The sequence below is a fragment of the Amblyraja radiata genome, chromosome 17 (genome assembly GCF_010909765.2).
Source record: "Amblyraja radiata isolate CabotCenter1 chromosome 17, sAmbRad1.1.pri, whole genome shotgun sequence".
Taxonomy (NCBI): domain Eukaryota; kingdom Metazoa; phylum Chordata; class Chondrichthyes; order Rajiformes; family Rajidae; genus Amblyraja; species Amblyraja radiata.
In genome coordinates, this window is record NC_045972.1 from 6,800,288 (window position 1) to 6,806,287 (window position 6,000).

Consider the following 6,000-nt stretch of genomic DNA (forward strand, 5'->3'; position numbering starts at 1 on the left):
CTTATTGCAGGAGTTCCTCAGGACAGCATCGTAGACCTGTCCACCTACAGGTGTTTGAGCTCTTCACTTTAAGGTCAGAGCTAATGATAAATGATCAATGTTGAGGTCTGTTCACAACTCTTCAGTCAATGGTACAGACTATGCCAGCATTCAGGTGATAAGTGACAAAAGCACTCAGTGCTACATAAGTAGCAAATAATGGCCAACTCTGCCAAGAAAAAAAATAAACAAACATCCATCTTGATATATAACAGTAGTACATATGGACACATTTTCTGAACGATGACTCCCAGAGATGGGACGGGGAGGTGTGATAATCATTGACCAGAGCTAAAGTGCAACAGTTGTGTAAATATTACTTCTACAAGAGCAGGGCAGATGCTGAACAGTCCAGCAAATGATTCACCTCCAAAGCTGGGCATTCTATAGCACCTGCTATTATAGCAGTTGACTTGTCTTCTGAGTGCCTCATGCCTTTCCAAATATTTAAAGACGCACATTTTGTAATGCTAGGCAGTTCATTAATCCGCAAATACAGATCCAACAATACTCAAGAAGCTGAGCACCATCAAGGAAAATGGAATCTGGTGGACCGGCACCGGGCTTTACCGCAAGGGATGTAGCAGGCAACATGGCAGCTTACTATCACGTTGCATGGGCAATTCGGGATTGATATTAATTTCTGGCCTTGAGAGTGTCACATCCACTGCACTGATGAGCACCAAAGATTTCTAATACAATGAGAATTAGTAGTTGGAATGCATAAAAGTTAGTGTGCAGTCTTGAATCAAAAAGGCTGGCGGTTCATATGCTAATAATAAAATCTGACAAACTGACTGAAAAAAGGTCCCGAACCAAAGTATTACGTGCCCTTTTCCCTTCATTCATGCTGCCTGGCCCACTGGGTTCCTCCAGCAGTGTTTCCAATGTCTACTCTTGTCTCCAATGATAAAATATGGATTATCTATTTAATTTTTAATTTCAGCTTTAATTAATCCCATTTTGTTCAGAAATGGCTTTGAATTTCCTTGCACCTTTGCTTGCCTATCCACTAATCCTGCTTTGAACTTGTGTGGGGCCCCAGTGAACCTCCCAAACGGACACCTCCCACCTGATCACCAAGGCTATGTGTAGCATGAGCTTCCTATTGTAAATCTCACAGAAAACCTTTAACAGTCAGTTAAGCTGTGCCCCCAAACTGAAGCATGCTGTCAATGTTTGAATGTTTAATTCTAAAATGAGAATTATTAAAAGATAAAATGATAATCCATCCAAAATTTCGAGGCAGGTTTTGGCTAGCAGCTCACCAGTCGGAATAACAGCAATACAGGCCATAGAGGTGGTACTGCTGCCTCACAGCTGCAGTCCTGAGTGAGATCCTGGTCTTGGTATCTACCTATTTGGAGTTTGCACATTTTTCTTGTGGCTGCTTGAGTTTTCCCCAGGTACTTTGATTTCCTACCACATGCTAAAGACGTTCTCGTTGTTTGTCACAGTTGTTGGTGTGAGATCCATTTATTTATTTAATTGATTGAATTTAAATTCCCCAGCTGCTTCGGAAGGTGTTGAGCCTTTGTCATTGGATTACTGCCCCAGGTCTCTCTGCTATTAGCTTTCTGTGGTACAGTTTATGAATCAAAAATATGATTTGAAAAATTATACTTTTTAATATATAGATTAGTTATGTTGACAATCAGTTGTACAATTTAGAAAGTTTCATCACATGTTGATTATAAATTGGCTAACGTTGAATTGCCAGGAAGAAGTTGTGATTGTAACCAACTGATCTGTTCAACTCTGGGTGCTCGGATGCAATCAGATGAAGAAACTACGACCTGTGTTCATTTTATGATCAACTTTCCTACTGCATACCACCCACTTAGCTGGGTTCAACAATAGATATGACAACTGCGCCAGTTTAGATCTTTGCGCATTGAGCTGCTCATAGATTCAACATGAATGGAATACAAATAAATAGAAAATATTAACAGTTGCATCAGTGGGAGACAAATTAAAATGTGTTGGATATAAAAGGAATGTGGTAAATACACTCTAGACAGTCAGATTCAATGTTTGCTTCAAACCCCATTTAAGTGAACCATAGTATATCTTTTGCCACTTGCCCAATGAAAAACAAAAGTATTGGTCTGGTTTCTCGGAAAATAATATTGACGTCTTGCTGAAGGATTCAAATTGATAATGGTTGTGAACAATTGTAGAACTATTTTAGCGCAGTGAGAGTTGCTGCCTGACAGTGCTAGAGACCCTGGTTCGATGCTGACTATGGGTATTGCCTGTATGGAGTTTGTACGTTCTCCCTGTGACAGCGGGGTTTTCTCCAGGTGCTCCGGTTTCCCCTCCAACATACCAAAGACATGCAGGTTTGTATGTGAATTGGCCTGTAAAATTTGGCCCTAGTATGTAGGATAGAGCTAGTGTATGGGTGATCGCTGGTCGGGGCAAACTTGGTGGGTTGATGGGCCTGTTTCCACGCAATAGCTCTAAACTAAACTATTTAAAGCAGTCTAGTACGCAAAATAATGCATTGCTGCCACACTAGTATCTTGAGTGGAGACGATGGGGGAAAAAACCCACTAATTTGGTTGCATATTGTTGGCATTGACTGAAAGTAACACCAGTATGCTAAAGTGAAACAGGTCTGGAGAATAATGCACAAGGAACTGCCGATGCTGGAGCCTTGAGCAAAACACAAAATACTGGAAGAAATCAGCGGGTCAGGCAGCATCTGTGGAGGGAATTGACAGAAAAAGGTGTGAAGAAAAATCCCAAACTGAAAGGTCATCTGTCTATTCGCTCCACAGTGTGTGTTGGCGTCCTGGTCATTTTTGAAGTTCCACCAACTCCGAGAATTGAAAAGCGGAAGTAAACAATGTAAAATATTTTTGAGCTCCACACCTGAAGTCTTCTGGGTGAGATGCAGCAAAGCTGAGCAAGCCGTGTGGATTTTCAAGGAAATAAATAAAACATTGTTCTGGGTACAATGCTGGAGTAAGTCCCAATAATCACCAAGATCTTGGAATCATTGATAGATTCAAAGCTTTTCACTGTACGTCAGTACTCGTGACAATAAACTCAACTCAAACTCAAGACAGGCAAGGTAAAAGGGCAGCTGTTAATAGTTTTCCAACTATGGGACTAAGAACAATTTTCCTCTTTTCAATTAAACGCTCAATCTTTCTGTGAAACGACTTTAAGATTAAGTAGAAAACACAAGAGACTGCTGATGGTGGAATCTAGAGCAACAAAACAATCGACAGGAAGAACTCAGCAGGTTAAGAGGCTTCTGTGCGTGGAAAGGAATTGTTGATGTTTCGGGTCAAATCATGTGGTAGGATTTCAAAATGTCAGTCATTCCTTTCTCCCCACTTGATTGATCCGCTGAGTTCCTTCAGCAGATTGTTTATTGCTTTAATACAAGTACACTTTTTTGTAATAAATGTCTTCAGAAATTACTAAATAGAAAATTAAAAAATTAATTTTGTTGGCGATCTTTGCATACATGAGAGGTGGCTTTTCCTGCTCACTAGTCCCATAACAATCCCTATTCATTTCAGGGCCGACACCAGTGTACAACCTATGGGATCAGAAACTAACCTGTGATCCCAAATCAAGAGGATCAAAATAAAACTCTTAAAATAATTATCTCACTAGTAATGTTAGAATAAATAATTGTCTCAATTCTTTCTTCTGTTAAATAGGTAATTGACCTGAAAAGTTAACGTTTTTGCTTTCTTCAGAAGTGTCAGATCTGCTATGTATTTCAAACATTCTGCTTTTATTGTAGTTTTTCTGCATATGTTGTTGCTATTGTCTATTGTGCTTCTTGTGCTGGATTTTTTAAAGTTTGTATCAAGGCAAATGCTCAAGAGTCTGGTGAAGATGTGCGATGAAGAGTGTATAGGAAGTAGAAAATATCTATTACGAAATGTGAGGACCATTTTGGTGAAATACTCCTAACCATGGTGGCACAGCGGTAGAGTTGCTGGCTTACAGCACTTACAAGGAGGTGGGGGGGGGGGGGGGGGTTGATCCCGACTACCTACGGTTGCTGTCTGTATGGATTTTGCAAAGTAAGATAATAATTGAACATTCAGACTAAGGAGAATGTAAAGTAAGAAAAAGTTTTTTTTCAGGAAATACAAGTGCAACAGATGTGTTCTGTTAATTCAGAAAAGCGAAAAGATTATCGACTATTGTCTATTAACCAAACGTTTGGGACATGAACCTTGGCCAGTAGGGGGAACATGGAATGTTGAGACTATTAAACAAGCAGAATGTAATTTGCATGATAAACACCAAGAAAAGGCCGAAAAAGAAAGAGGCCTGATTGAGTCGCAAAGTAAGCGACAATTGGTAACAAAAAAAACAGGCGTCAAACGAGAAAACCCCGGGGACCACTTATCTGGCATAGCGACCCTGTTCATAGATGAAGAAGAGGAGGAACGCGAGTTAGAATGGAGCGTTCCTCCACCCCCTTATGCCCCCATACCCCAAGCCCAGAGCAGCTAAGCAGCAGGAGGGCTTCTGGAAAATGTGACTGATTCCCATCGCTACAATGACTGTGCAGGGAGCAAAGGAGGATTTTGACAAATGCTCAGTCTTGGATGAAAATGATCCAGGAACGTTTGCAAGTTACTGACAATGTTGAAGGATTAAAGGAAGCTCTGGAAGCCATGCTGAAGGTGACTGAGAAAATCTTGGCTGAGGAACCTGAAGGAAGAATGTGGATGATCGGTGGGGGCGCTGCGAGACGGCTGCCCTGCCAGCTGTGTGTTTGTTATTTCTACTTTTTTGTTTTGTTAGTGTCCAAATGTTTGTTTTAGTGACTCTAGGTGTGTCTTGTGTGGGGGTGGTGAGGGGGGGTAAGAGAGGAACTGCTTTCGGACGCCTCCTCCACGGAGAGACGACTTTTTCCATGTCGCCTCCCTCGCAGCCTAACAGCATGGATTGGAGCGGCCTTACCTGGAGTCACCACGGAGCGGTCGAGCCCTTGCTGGGGTTACCAGAAGGGAGTGCTCCGATCGTTGGCCCGCGGACTGTTACATCCTGAAGCCGAGGTCTGCGGATCTTTTAGCCGTGGGCGCGGCGTTCGGAGCCTGGGTTCCCTCGTTGGGGATCGAAGTCAAGTCAAGAGAGTTTATTGTCATGTGTCCCAGATAGGACAATGAAATCCCTGGAGAAGAGCTCCGACCGACGGCTCGCGGCCTATAACATCCTGAAGCCGTGCGGTCTGCGGAGCTTCTAGCCGCGGGCAAGGCGTGGACTTACCATCCGGAGCCTGGGTTCCCACGCCGGGGACAGCCAGAGAAGAGCTCCGACCGCCGGCCTGCGGTCTACAACATCCTGAAGCCATGGTCTCTGGTAGGAACGCGGCGATTCGGGACCTCCAAGCCGCGGAGTGAGTTCGACCGTCCCGACGAGAGGGCCTGTACATCCGGCCGGCCACCCGTAGCGGTGACTGCGGAGGTTTATGGCCCCGACCACGGGTGAACAATGGAGGAGGACTGACTGTACTTTGTGCCTTCCACCACAGTGAAGAATGCTGTGGTGGATGTTTGTGTTAAATCTTATTGTGTATGGTGTGTTCTTTTTTTTAATTGTACCGCTGCTGGCAAATTCATTTCACTGCACTTGCATGTGTATGTGACAAATAAAACTGATTGATTGATACAGTTGGTACAGGTAAAGGCAGATTCGCTCCTGGAGGACAACAGTGATGACAAGAAGCATGAGATCCACAGGGCATTGAAACAGATTAAAACAGCGTGGGAAGATACACAGATGAACATGGTGCATTGTCATAGTCGCAATGAATTGGTGTTGCTGCACTGGACGAAATACATGAAAGCGAGGGAGGACTATTTTGCATGGCTGGTAAATATAAACATAAGCTGAGTCTGATCTTGAATCACAACTGACCTGAAAGGACAAGAAGCATCAGCTAAACCATCACAAAATTCTGCCGTGCAGCATCTTTAT